The sequence below is a fragment of the Carettochelys insculpta genome, chromosome 10 (genome assembly GCF_033958435.1).
Source record: "Carettochelys insculpta isolate YL-2023 chromosome 10, ASM3395843v1, whole genome shotgun sequence".
NCBI classification, from domain to species: domain Eukaryota; kingdom Metazoa; phylum Chordata; order Testudines; family Carettochelyidae; genus Carettochelys; species Carettochelys insculpta.
The window spans coordinates 45,224,639-45,239,152 of record NC_134146.1 but is presented as its reverse complement, the minus strand read 5'-3'; the positions used below and the strand labels follow the sequence as shown (position 1 = coordinate 45,239,152).

Below are 14,514 nucleotides of genomic sequence, written 5' to 3'. Positions count from 1 at the left end.
ATATATTTTCTGTATATAAAATATTAACTGTTATATTCAGATCTGCCACTTCTCTGAGACACTTTCATGTGGCAAAGGTGCTGAGACATCTTAGGTCTGGTTACAGTAATATATAGGTAGGGCCCTACTAAATTCCCATTCATGAAAAACACATCACAGAATGTGAAATTTGGTCTCCTTCTTTGAAGTTTTGCCTTTTATGTGCTTTTAGCCTGTATCAGTGGTGTCCAAAAGAAATTTAACTAATCGCCACAGGACCATTCTCCCCCTCCGCCCCCCCGGCGAGCTAGGCACCCACTTCAACCAAGCACCCCCATGAGATTACTCACCGGAGCAGCGCAAGCCACCCTGGGCTGAAGCCTCACCGCACTAGCCACCCTGCAGCTGGAGCCCACCAGGGCTGGAGGCACCACCTCTGCTGCTGCCGCCGCCATGCTCTTGTCCCACCATGTGGTGGGGCATGTGCATGGAGTGGTCAGAGGGGCATCCCACGTGTGGCTCTCCTGAGCCACATTTCACCACACTCCACTTTGCCATTTGCTACATGTAATAAATGGGGACCATATTGGACACTGCAGGCCTATAATATACAGATTTCTTGGAGGACACCAGCGTTTCTCCAATTGGGTTCCTGACCCAAAAGGGAATTGCAGGGGATAGCGGGTTGCAGTATTGCCACACTCACTTCTGTGCTCTGTGTGTGGTGGCGGGGGGGTGGGGGAGAACTAATAAGGAGAATGCCAACATTGCCAGAGACAGCAAGGGAGGAGAGGAGCTCTGACTGGGAGTGTTTGGGCTACTTCACCCCCAGGTAGTGTGAAAGTTCCACCAGTGGCTTGGGAGGACTGTCTACCCAGCCCAGAGAGAGCAGGGAGCACCTACCACAACACCCTTCTAGCTGGGGGATGGAAGTCCGAACACCAGAAAGGGAAAGCAGGACTTGTGCTGCAGTGCCTAGACTGTCTATGAGACTAAACTGAAGAGAAGTCTGGGGCCAAGGAGTAGGACTGACCTTACCACGGCTACTTTCAGAGCTGGGCAGCACAGACACCTCAAAAGAAGATTTTTCAAAGTAGCTATTTCAAAATAACACGTCTACACGTAAAATCTATTTTTAAATAGTGCTCAGCTATTTTGAAATAGAGGGGCCACCTTCATTGGATGCTGAATCAAACTTAAGGCCACCAGGAAGCAGTTCAGGCAGGGCATCAAGTCAGCAATTCTTCCCTGGATAGCCATTTCTCAGGTTTCCCTGCTCACTTGCTTCACTCTCTCAGGGACAGCAAAACATTTTCACTGTGTGCTCTGGTTGTCCAGCTTCAGGACACCACAGCACTCCCTGCCATGAAGCCAGAGCTGGCTCAGGCCAGTCTCCCAACTGGGTTGTGGGTCATGGAGCACTTGCTGCAAAAGGAATCAAGATGGTGAGCTAGTCCAGGCCATAGTAGCTGTTAGATTAGTAGATGTGCCTACTTTGGTATAGACTGAAGTGAATTTAACTTAGCAATTATAATTTCAGATATCATCTGCAGACGCCAAATTGAACTTCTCCCTTCCCCCAAAATCCCTGGCTCTACCCCTGCCCTGTCTCATCTCCCAGGCCACCCTGGATCCCAAGCCTGGGTCCCCAAAGTGTGGGGCCTCATAAAGCACAGACCTCAGGGCAGTTGCACAGTCCATGCTATGGATGGGATGTCTCTTAAAATGTAAGAGCAGACATTGATGGAGCTGGGCCCATGTTCCAGAATACTGGTGGAACAATGAGAATAAATACATTACCTGAAGGATTAAATTGTAGTGAGAAAAGAATAAATCAATGTCAAGATTTTTGTCAAATTAATACATATGTTCAAATGTACCTTTTCTCAGAATTTTTGAGGCAGCCACCACTCATTTTTGTGCAGACTGCACCTGTCAGATGTACAAAAACAGCATACCATAGTAGTGCAGAAGTCTTCCACTTGGCCTGCAAAATGCATGTACATGTACGTCAGAACGTTATCACCAGCAGTCATTTGCTTAATTTTTCTAGCTTTCTTTTATACTGCATCGCAATCTAAAAACTAAACTCTGCACTCAGACATGTACATGCAACTCTCATTAACTAATCATACTTTGCACTCTAACATACCTTCCAATTAAAGATCTCAGCATTCTTCACATATATTTAATTTGCCCTAACAAAAAGCCTATGATGGAGTTTTTACTATTTCCATTTTACAAAAGAGGAAACTAAAGCGTAGAAAAAGCTTGAATCCTGATCCTGTTGAAACCAACCACAAAACCACTGACTTCAGTGATGCTGTAACAGCCTCGTATGATTTGCCTAAGGTCACATCACAAGCGTGTGGCACAAGGAAAATGGAGTCAACATTTCCCAGATCACAGTCCTGGGCATGAATCACCCAGTCCTGGCTCTTTTCCTGCATTTTGTGGGGAGACTCTGAAGGGTAGAATCTAATACCAAATCAAACAGAGAATTCAAGACATCCAGATATTATTACAACTTTATATCTCAGGTTGGTAGTAGGTTGGAGATGTAAAGACTGATAAGAGAATAATAAAATAGATGAAAGGGAAGACCTCAACATTTTCATCACAAAAAAATCATACGATCTTATATCTGATTGGGTCAGCATGTCTCAGATTACATGACTACTAACCAGAAAAATCATAAAAATATCATAAATCTTTTAATGAGATTCAGTATTTCAAAAGTATATTTCTGTCATACTGTAGATTTTTTGCTTGTTTAAGGAAAGAAAGGGTACAGAAAGAAATTTTTTCTCCAGGTTAGATTAGCAGAGACCCTGTCAATGAGGGTTTGCCTTCCTTCGCAACATGGAGCACGGATCACTTGCAGGCATAGGCAATGTGTTATTATATGAGCCTGCGTGCCAGGTGGAATGAAGAGAATAAGGAATCATCAAGTGATCATCTTCTCTTGCCCATTCCTAATTTCTAGCAAACGGAGGCTAGGGATACTTCAGAGCATGGTTTTGCATCGCTGCTCAGTCTGGCTAATAGGCATTGATGAACTTATCCCCCTACACTTGTTGAGGCTTCCCCCCTGCCCTTCCTCCCATCGAATTGATTCATCAGCTTTTTAATTCCATTTTTTTCCAATGTTTTTTATTTCTCAGTTATTATTATTCACCAGGTCTGAAGAAGTGGGTCTGTCCCATGAAAGCTCATCACCTAATAAATAATATTATTAGTTCTTAAGGTGCTTTTTTATTTTGTGAAGATATAGACCAACATGGCTACCTCTCTGAGACTATCCTCCATTAGCTCATCTAGTTCTTTTTAACCCTATTACAGTCTTGCACATTACAACATTCTCTGGCACAGAACTGAACAGGTTGACTATGCCATCTGTGATGAAGAATGTCCAGAAGAAATATTATGTCTTTTTCAATAATATTTGGAAAGGAAGCTTTGTTATTTAAAAGGTTTTTTGTTGTTTAAATATATACATCGCTATGTGTTTATGTTGGAGAAAATAAGGTCAAAGAAATAAACCTTGTACTTAGAGTGGGAAGTGGTGAAGCCTGTGATCTTCCTGGAAAACTTAATTCCACTTGAGTCTAGCCCCTGATAAAATTTTGTCTTGCACAGATGCACTTTACCCTTATTTTAAAGTTCCACGTTCACATTTCAATTCTCCTCACTAAATATAGAGAACTCCGTAAAACAGACTTTTAAGATCTCTACAGTGCATCAATATGAGCGCTAAGAACAGGTTACTCGGGACTTCCTTACGCCCAAAATATGTGTGAATGTAAAAGCTTGCCTCTTTCACCAGCAGAAATTGACCCAATTAAAAATACTCCCTCCCTCACCATGTCACCTAACCTTCTGTCCACTTCCTCACATCATACTCCCCCCACACGTGCTGCCCTTGCACAAACCATTGTATATTTATCAGAGAGGTAGCTGTGTTAGTCTGTAGCTTTCAGAGCTTCTTTGTCCTCACCCACAACTATTTCAGATTTGAGGACAAATTATACCTTCAGATCAGTGGCACTGCTATGGGCACCCGCATGGCCCTACAGTATGCCAACATTTTTATGGCTGACCTGGAAAAACGCTTTCTCAGTTCTCGTCCCCTACCACCCCTCCTCTACCTCTAGATGACATCTTCATCATCTGGACCCATGGGAAGGAGGCTCTTGAAGAGTTCCACCGTGATTTCAACAGTTTCCACCCCACCATCAACCTTAGCCTGGACCAGTCCACACAAGAGATTCTCTTCCTGGACACTACTATGCAGATAAGCAATGGTCACATAAATACCACCCTATACCGAAAACCGACGGACCGCTATGCTTATCTGCACCCCTCCAGCTTCCATCCAGGGCATACCACATGATCCATTGTTTACAGTCAAGCATTAAGGTACAACCGTATTTGCTCTGATCCATCAGATAGAGACAAACATCTACAGGACCTTTACCAAGCCTTCCTAAAACTACAATACTCACCTAAGGAAGTGAGAGGACAGATTGATAGAGCCAGATGGGTACCCAGAAGCCACCCGCTACAAGACAGGCCTCGCAAGGAAAACAAGAGACCACCACTGACCATCACATACAACCCCCACCTGAGGCCTCTCCAGAGCATCATCAGTGATCTGCAACTCATCCTCAACAATGATCTTTCACTCCCACAGACCTAGGGAGGCAGGCCTGTCCTCACCTACAGACAGCCTGCCAACCTTAAACAAATCCTCACCAGCCACTACAAATCACAAACCAGTGACTCTAGGCCTTGAACCAGCCCCTGCAACAGTCCTCGCTGCCAACTCTGCTCACATATCTACACCAGTGACATCATCACAGGACCTAACAGCAACCATACCATCAGGGGCTCCTTTACCTGCACATCTACTAATATAATATATGCCACCACGTGCCAGCAATGCCCCACTGCAATTTACATTGGCCAAACTGGACAGTCTCTCCGTAAAAGAATAAATGGACATAAATCAGACATCAGGAATGGCAATGTACAGAAGCCTGTGGGAGAACACTTCAGTCTCCCTGGACACTCAGTGGCAGATTTAAGGGTGACAGTCCTGAAACAAAGAAATTTCAAAAATCAAATGGAGAGAGAAATCTCTGAGCTGCAGTTTATTTGCAAATTTGACTCCATTAACCAAGGATTAAACAGAGACTGGGAGCGGCTCGCAGCTCACAAAGGCAGCTTCTCTGCCCTGGGTGTTAAGATCTCCCCATTAGACTCTGACACAGGCTCACACCCCCCTGTCTGATCTGACTTGTTTGTTCCTCTTTTGATACCTACTGTTGATACTGGGCCATTTCCACCTTGCTAAACAGACCTTGTCAGCCCTGATCCTCCCTTTTACTGGGACCCCACTCTTCAGACACCCCTCTGAAACGACCCCCCACTCATACATCCGATGAAGCGGGTCTTTGCCCACGAAAGCTTATGCTCCAAAACATCTGCTAGCCTATAAGGTGCCACAGGACTTCTTGCTGTTCTCAGTATATATTTAGCCTGCCTCCAGCTGAACCCTGCACGGGGCGTCTCGCCGCCGCAGCCAAGGGCGGAACGAGTCCCCGCGCCTGATGGCTACAAAAAGCCGGCGCCGCCTCGTCAGCTGGTGACGGAACAGACTTGGGCGTGGTCTAATACGCGAGACCAGATCATGGCAAGTGGTTCGGCGGGTACCGAGGGGGGTGCGGCGGGTGATGAGGCGGGGGCCTCTCTCTCCTGAGGTGATTTTTAAAGGTACAGGCGCGTGACATCGGCTCGTTACCATTTGTGGGAAGTACTGTCTCGGGTGGCTACGTGTAGGCTAGTTCTTCCCGCAGCCTCTCCGTTTCGGCACCCCCCTGCCCCCCGCGGCCTGGCATGATTCAGTGCAGGTGACGGTCGGTCACAGAGCTTCTGCTTTTTTAACCCCTTTGCGCTCCACACCCCCCTCCTTTCTCCTCTGTTGGTTCGCTCCGGCGGCCGGGCTTCGGGCGAGTCCATTTTGCCACAGAGCGGGAGGGGCGCATGCCTCGAAGCGTTGGCTGGCCGCCTTCCTCCGCCTGTGTAGCTTATGCAACGTGCACGATCCCGGGGTCGGGAAGAGCTCTCGCGAGAGCTTGCCGGTACTGGGGCTGAGGGTGGTGGGCGATCCCCCGCCGGTTCCACAGATGAGCGAGTCTAGACAGGGCGGCTCTCGCCTTCACCCGGGCGAGGCTGTAACATCCGGCACGCGACGCGTTTCTGAGAGCAGATGTGTTCGCTGTGGCGCGAGGGGTGCATGGCGGGAAGGCAGCCTGGCGCGTGCCGCCCGGTTCGGGGAGCTGTTGCACGTTAGGCCCTCTGGCTGTGCCCTGCCGCGGGGGAGGCGAGTGCGGCTCGGCTCGGCTCGGCTCGGCTCGGCTCTCCCCTCCCCGCCAGCGCTGTTTTGGTCTTCTCACCGTGTGCTTTGGGGGTTATGCATGGTGCCTGAGCCTGGCGCGGAAAGACTTGGAGTAACGGCATCTGAGAACCAGGGAGACCAGTTCTCACACGGGCAAAACATTTTCGAGCGCAATGTGTTCAAGTTCCCGTGCAGTGCCGGCGGAGTAGTGGTATCGAAGGCACGGAATACAGCCTGTCTTACGTGGAAGTTGTTAACTGCAAATAATATTAATTGCCTATTCCTTCTTGGCTACAGAGACCATGGTAACTCCAGAGGGAATGGAGCCTGATAGTGTCTTTGAGGTGAGCAACCGTGTAATACCCCTTGGACTCAAATCTCATAAGGAGTTAGCTAATTTGTGTAAACTGCCTTTTCTTTCCTTCTGACAGAGCAAATGGAATGAAATAGTTCCCATTTTGATTGTGAACTTGAAAGCATCCCTTCTGAGAGGTGTTTATGCTTATGGTTCTGAGAAGCCTTCAGCTATTCAGTAGAGTGCTGCTGTTCCATGTATCAAAGGTAGGCGAGGATGAAAATCTGGTATCTGTTTGCTCATGATGATAATACAGGTTGGAAAAGGGTCCTTTTTGAGATACGTACTACACCTTTAAATACGTGTGGTGATATGCTTGTTTTAACAAGCGAGATGATGGTGTGCTATCTTTTGGGACTGACCTGAAATGGAGAGAGGTCTTCCTTGCTGATCATTTCAAAAGGAATATAATTAAATATGATTTGTTGGGAGCAGTAAATATATAACACCCTTTTTAGGGTATGATGTGATTGAGATAGCTCAATCGGATGTTGGCAAGACATGCTGCAGGATGGAAATAGCAAATGTGCATTTGCAGATGTGTTCAGTCTCCTTGATCATGGTATTGACCCCTACCAGAAAACTTGCTCAATGGGTATCGGTAGTTTCCGTGCCCCAAGAGTACACTGCTTGTATGTTGCATGGGTTCCATGAGTGAGATCACTTATCAGACCCCTCTTTTTAAATTACCTAACTGTAACATCCATTCAGAGTCCTTGTAGCTTTGAGTGTAATTGAGAAACAGCCTAGCTTCTGTTTTAGGTTTTCCTTACCCATGTGCAGAAGGAGTTAGATGTCATTTTTTGGGGGGTGACGCTGGGACAAGATGTAGGAAACATCTAATGTTCTGAAAAGGCATCTCCCAGCAAATGGTGAAATCTTAAATAATAAAGCAGTATGTTCTAGGGAAACAGAATGCACTTGTTGATACAAGTTTGAATTGTTTTCATTTTTCAAACATGAAAACATCAGTGCATGTGTGATCTAGTCAGAATCTTCTGGTGTATTTATCTGACTCAAACTGCATCACAGGTTTACTTAACAATCCAAAGATTCAGTGCTTTATTCAGCTTTAAATGGTGCTCCAGACTACATTGACTCCTTTGTGTTAAAGTGGTTTTAAAAATGTATTGATTTAGGGTTTGGTGAAAGTGTAGACGTCAAACTCAGAATCAAATTGCATAACCTTTTTATATGGTATATAAAACTTGCATCTCTATCAAATGAGAATCATTGTGTCCTCACACCAAAGATTAAGGCTAAGTGTGCTTGGAGATAGAGTTGTCCAAAGATTCCAAACCCAAAGTACATCTAACAGTCAATCTAAAAAGGTATCTAAAACTGTGGTGCTAGATTTGTTATAGTTCAGTGGATCTCTCTCAGGATTAGAAACAATGTAATTTCTACTGTTTAGTGAAGGTGGGGCAAAAAGATTTTTTTTTTTTTCCTGTGAAGAAAAGTGGGTGTGTTTGCATGCGATGCTTCATTGGCCCTTAATACTGAGGAACTTTGTTTGCCTCCCCTTACGAATCTGCAACCTGTTTGTCATCTCTGGATATGAATTAGATTCTCACCTTAATCTGGTCTATTAAGCTTAGTTGCATTAATTTTTAGGTAATCTGCTTTGATCTTTTTTGACCTTATTTCAATCTCTTGTTTGAAATTAAGCTTTTTGGAGTGAAGTGGGAATTGCAGCTCAAGGGACAAACACTGTTGCATATGCCTCTCCACGTAAAAGGGGGGCCAGCTTTGAAGCTTACACTGTACACTTTCCTGTGCAGTACAAGTGTGATTTTTTTTTTTTTTTTTTTTTTTTTTTTTTTTTTTTTAAATGTGTGTTCCTGGGGAGTTTGGATTTGCTTTGGGGCTGCAGCCTTTCTATGCAGGGGTGGGTCAGAGCCTGCATGGAACTTCAAATGGATGTGTTCCAAGTGTAGGACCAGAAGCAGACCTGCTGCTTGTCACTACAGAACAGGCTGAGTCAGAGGTACCACAGTTTCAGTTGACATTCTCGTGGGTTGTGGGAGGGGAGAGACAGCACATGCTCATTTACACTAGTTGAAGATTTAGTCCACAGCATTCTCAGGTTTTTTTGGGAGAGCGGGGGACAGCTCTATGAGCTTCTTGACATAGGTCCAACCCTTATTATTATTCTTTATTCTAATGAAGGATGAAATTATGACAACCCTATTCTCTTTGTACTTAGGACTCCACTGGGTGTCTTCTCTCTCACCTTGGATGCAATAGAAAATGAATACCATGTGCTCAGCAGAAGGTTGTGGAAGAAGTATAAGACCAGAGCTGCACAAGAAACTGTAAGGCTTCACTTACTCAGATGCAAGTGCACATGGCCTTGTATGGCTCAGCTATTACTGAAGGAAGTTAAGTTCCTTGTACAGATGGCTGACTAAACATTTGAAAATATTTCCATGAAATTTTTCATTGTTTTTTTTTCCCCACAAAAATTTAAGTTCTCAAATTCAAAATGTCAGTTTTTTTTAATGAGATTTAGTGAGTGCTACTTTTATATTTAAAAGTTAAGCACTGGTAAAAATCCTTACATTCCCCTGAAGAGAAAAAATAAGTCTGACAAAGGAGGAATTGAAAGACTCACTTTACTGGGTTTTTTTCCTTCTTCTTCCTGATAATATAACTAGATGCTTGAAAGAGTAAAAGAACAAGCTAAGCCTCATGGATGCAGCAAGCCAGTTAGAGCTGAGATGAGCAGCACACCTTGAACAATTACAGAAGGTAGGTAACAGTCATTTCTTCAAGTGATGGCTCACGTCCATTCCCAAGTGGAATCCCAAGCAACACACGGGTGGAGGGAGTTGGATTGAGAGACCAACTGGAGCACTGCTCTGCCAAACGTAACATCATCCCTAGATGGGGTGTGAATTGCATAATGTGTGGTGCAAGTATCAATTGAGGATCAGGTGGCTGCTCAACAAATGTCTCGGATTGGCACATGAGGCTAGTAGGCCTTTGGGGCAGCTTGAGCTGATTTGGAGCGTGCTGTTAAAGCTGGAGAAGTAAGGTTGACTAGAAAGTAGTAGGACTAACACAAGCAGTGAGCAACATTGAAATGTGCTGTGATGAACTCGGAAGCTCCTTGATTCTGTCTGCGACAGTTGTGCAGTTGGGTCATCTTAAGAAAACCTTTATATGTACTATATGGAAAACAAATGCCCTCATGTCCAGGGGGAATAAAGGCCTGTTCTCTACTACTGGCATGAGGTTTGGGAAAGAAAATCAGGAAAAATGTTCTGAAAGTCCATGACCACCTTGGGAAGGAAAGGTGGATGTAGTCTTCAGTCTAACTTGTGTAGAAATAGTATACAGAGCTCAGATGAAGGTACTGTAAACTCAGACCCTGCAGGTTGATGTGAATGCTGGGTGGAGTAAGGGGCAGGTAGCCAGAGGTTCAAATGGTGTCCCCAAGAGTTTGGCAAACAATAGGTTTAAGCCCCATTAGGGGACTGGCTGCCAAATATGAGGAAATATTCTGTCCAACCCCTTTAAAATTCTCACCGCTGTTGGGCCTGAAGGGTGGGCCATAGCACAATCCAGGATGGAAAGCTGAGATCACTGCAGAGTGTACCCAGAGCAAGGACATGGCCAGCCCGTTTTAGGTGCAATATGTAATATTGATTTCAACCCATGCATGCGTCTTTCTGTAAAGCACAGGCTGAGAATGTAGTACTCTTTGCAGTATTAAGGGCATGGGTAGCTGGTTCCCTAGTTGGCGGGGAACACCCCACTTTGGGAAAAGTGAACAGTTTCCACTTGGGTGGAGAGGCCATTTGTATGAGGCAAAAGAGCAACTTAGGCAGTCCACTGACTTATTTCTTACTTGCAAGGTGTGAGAAAGCTTGGAGGGTGATGTTGTGATAAGGCAGAAGTCCCATAAAGCGATAGCTTCCTGGCACAGGAGAGAAAAACCTCTTTGTCTGATCAGGTAGTACATGGTGGCTGTCATGTCCCTAAAGATGGTTACAGCACGTGTGTGTGCGCGCATGGGTTTTTAGAGATGTTCAGTGAAAGTCATGCAAGCAGGGCATATAGCTTGGAGCTCTTAAGTTTAATGGGAATTGGGGCTATGGTTGCCCAGAGATTCCAAGTTCAAAGTGCCTATAAGTGTGCTTCCTCCATCCCCGGGTTGAGGCATCTGTCACAGTGACCATAGATTTTTAGGGACGGGGTATGTGAGAGAAGGGTACTCCTGCATACGCGCGTGCACACACAAGGGGATGATTCAACCACCATTGGAGATGCACTAGGACCTGTCCCAGTTTAGTCGGTATACCTGCGAAAACCATGTTTGCAAGTGGCCATAGTCTTAAGTGCCAGACCAAGCAGGTGCAAGATGGCGTATACCTGGAAGCAGGCAGCATCTGGCTGCCCTGTTGGGGGATAGGGAGCAGCAGAGTGGATATAATCGTGCATTACCAGAAAGTGAACTGGGGTAGATGCTGAATGAAGAGTCAAGAAGCATGCTTGCCAAGAAGCATGCTTATGAGCTTTATTCATTGTGCAGGGGGCAACCCTCATGCCCTGCCAGAGGATCATCAGTCTGGCAAGTGTTTCCTAAGTGGTGTGTACAGCCCACTTTCACTGAGACATGTGGGGCCCTTGAGTAGTCAGGGGCCAGATATGGGTACATGCGGATATCCTTCTTTCTGAGGTAGGCTGCTACCACGTCCATATAGTTGGTTTAAAAAAAATGCGGGGCTGCAAGAGGCCAAATGGCTGCATGGTGAACTAGTAATGATCCTGCCCCAGGACATATTGAAGGAAGGACCTATGACACAGTCTGATTAAAATACAGAAATAGGCATCTTCCAAATTGTGAACAACATTCCAGTTGCCATATCCAGAATGGGAATGATAGGGGTAAGGGAGATCATTCAAAGCTTAAATAGCAATTCAAACCATGGAGGTCTAAAATAGTCGTCAGGCCTCACATCACGTTTGGGATCAGAAAGTAGTAGGACTAGCAATCCCTGCCGATGTCTGCCTGCGGAACCCTGTGGCTCTGAGTTGCAAGAGTGAGAGCACCTTCAGCTGAAGATGCCTGTGAGAGGGGTCCATGAAGAGGGATTGGTGGGGGTGGGGAGGAAGTGAAATATGTAGCACGGTCACAGTGTCTGGAACCCATTTGTTGGTAGTTAAGTGCTTCTGGGCACAGAGCAAATGGGATAGGATCCAGCTGATGTACTGGTACAGTGTCTTCAATTGCACCTTCAAAACTTTCTTAGCTGGGTTGTGGGGGGGTGGAGGCAGCAGGGGAACATCTGGAAATTACCTGGATTTGGTTGTTTGAGGAGTTGCAGTCTCCCACTCACCAAAAGAGGAACGCCACGGCTGGTCACTGTGGCAGTATGGTTGGTAGAATGCACATAATGGCACGGTGGCAGGGGTTGAAGGGTTTTTTTCAGGATGCAGTCACTTGCAATCCCAAGGACTTCAACGTAGATCTTGTATCCCTTTAGGCTTGTGATCCTGGAATTCATCTGCTCAGAGAAAAGGGAATACCCATCAAATGGGAGGTCCTGAATCACTTACTGCCCGTCCAGCAGTAGGCCTGAGATGTACAGCCGGGAATTCCTCCAGAGCGCTGCCCCTGTGACTACAGTTTGGGCCAGTGTGTCCACTGCATCCAGTACCACCTGGAAGAATGTTCGGGGGATTATCCTGCATTCCTTGAGAGAGAGCACTTCGGTTTAGACTCTGTAGGAAGGTGGTTGGTACACTTCTGCACAGAAGACCAGATACCCTTGGTTACTGAGTGGACTGAACCCTATTTTGCACATGCATCTCTGAAGATCACACAGGGCTTTGCAGAAGGGGGACAGGGAGGCCTGTTTTATATGTGGTGTTTTATTGGTTGGCCTGCAGGTTTGTTTCAGAGAGGTCCTTTAATAGCTGTCACGTTGACAGCTGATATATCCATCTTTCTTTAACCTGTTTTGAGAAAGCAGAAGAAACACAGAAATTAAAGCTGGGAAAGGCATGTTAAATAACTTGTCCTGTTCTTCTGGGAGTTTAGGCATGTCTCTTACTGTACCATATGATTCATGTGTTTGTCTGCTTAGTTTTACGTGCCCAGAGCAGTGGTGCATTCTGCTACATTTCACATTGACTCTGGTTTTTTTAGATGTTTTTAATTTGAAGTTTCTTCATGAGATGGCCCCAAACCAAAACCCCACAATCAAACTTGGTAGAAATCTAGATCCAAGATTCAAAACTTTGCAATTGATCTTGAAGAGACAAACAAAAACTGGATCTAAATATGCCTGGATTTTTTTCTTAAGTAGTCAGATCCAGACTGTGCCCACTTCTATTAATGTGAACTTCTTTATCAAAAGAATTAAGAGGCTTATTTCTTGCACTGAGGCTGAAATAGTCCTTGATCTAACTGGTCGTAAAATATGTTTAATCAAGGAAACCATTCAGATTAAATACAATGTACAGTTGAGAGATTCATTGAGTGGGGGACAGGTAGGACCCTACCAAATTCACAGCTATGCAAAATATGTCATGGACTGTGAAATCTGGCCTTTTGTTTGCTTTTACCCTTTACAGATTTTGCAGGGGAAACCAGCGTTTTTCAGACGAGGGGTGGGGGTTCATGACTCCAAAAGGGAGCTGGAGGAGAATCACAAGATTATTTTAGGAGGGTCATGGTATTGCCACCCTTACTGCTGTACTGCCTTCAAAACAGGGCAACTGGAGACCATTGGTTGTAGTGTTGGCTGGGTGCCTAGCTCTGAAGTCAACACCCAGCCTGCAGCAGTGCAGAAGTTACGGTGGCAATATCATGCCCATGTCACCCTTACTTCTGCTTTCAGAGCTGGATGGACAGAGTGGTGGCTGCTGAATAAGGGCTGAGCTCTTCAGATAGCAAAGCAGAAGTAAGTGTGGCAACACTGTGCCCCTGCCATCCAAATCTTGGCTGTGTTCATGTGCACTGACTCATTTATGCAAACAGTTGCTGCAGCTCTGAAGGCTGCTGTCAGGCTCAGTGCAGAAGGGTAGCAGTACTGCAATCCCCACCCCACAATAACCTTGCAAACTCTCACAGTTCCTTTTTTGGTTAGGACCACTATAATTACAACACTGAAATTTCAGATTTTAAATATCTGGAATCATGAAATTTACTTTTTTAAAAAAAAAAAAATCCTCTGACAGTGAAATTGACCAAAATGGGCCTTGAATTTTGTAGGGCCCCAGGGATAGAGAAGAGGGAGATATCCCTAAGATGTCCACAGGGATAGTACTAGTGAGTTTGACTAGCTGGGGGTCAGTGTGACATCTTAGGGTCATGGCCCTATTCATTCCCTGCCCTTGTTTTGTATGATCCCTAGGAGGTGGTTATAGGGGGCTGTTTCTACAGTCAGAGTGCACCAGGGCATGTAAACTGTATCTAGTGTCTCTATGTGGGGCAGAGTGTAGGAGGGGCTCTTGGGGAAGATTCTGTCCACAGTATGGTTTGAAATATTTATTCTTGGGGAGGGGGTAACATTCAAATGTCACACGGACACTGTCTCTCACTCAGGAATAGAGAACCAATGGCTGATGAACTCCAGTGCATTAGGCATTGTCAGTTAATACTTTCAAGTTTTGCTCCCTAAATACACAGTCTGCTGGAACACAGGGTGAAGCCGACAGCGACAATCTGATTCTGCTGGAAAACTTTAGGAAGGCGTGATAATGGAAATGCCACCTATTTCTTTGGTACTGCCATCTCTAACTCCTCAAAAATCACGAGTCAGGCCCC

General features: G+C 45.5%; 1 long non-coding RNA gene and 1 other non-coding gene across 4 annotated transcripts; both read left to right on the top strand.

The window, feature by feature from the left end:
• The first annotated feature begins 5,680 nt into the window (after positions 1-5,680).
• Positions 5,681-14,514, top strand: LOC142018419 (uncharacterized). Of its 3 annotated transcripts, none has more exons than XR_012646817.1 (6): positions 5,681-5,754; positions 6,677-6,723; positions 6,811-6,940; positions 8,941-9,049; positions 9,392-9,485; positions 12,227-14,514. It is a non-coding gene; the product is annotated as an uncharacterized LOC142018419 (long non-coding RNA). The 3 variants fall into 3 exon arrangements; XR_012646818.1 differs by lacking the exon at positions 5,681-5,754 and adding an exon at positions 6,073-6,122; XR_012646816.1 differs by lacking the exon at positions 5,681-5,754 and having other exon boundaries at positions 6,195-6,723.
• LOC142018750 (small nucleolar RNA SNORD2) lies at positions 7,061-7,131 on the top strand. The gene has a single exon (XR_012646921.1). It is a non-coding gene; the product is annotated as a small nucleolar RNA SNORD2 (small nucleolar RNA).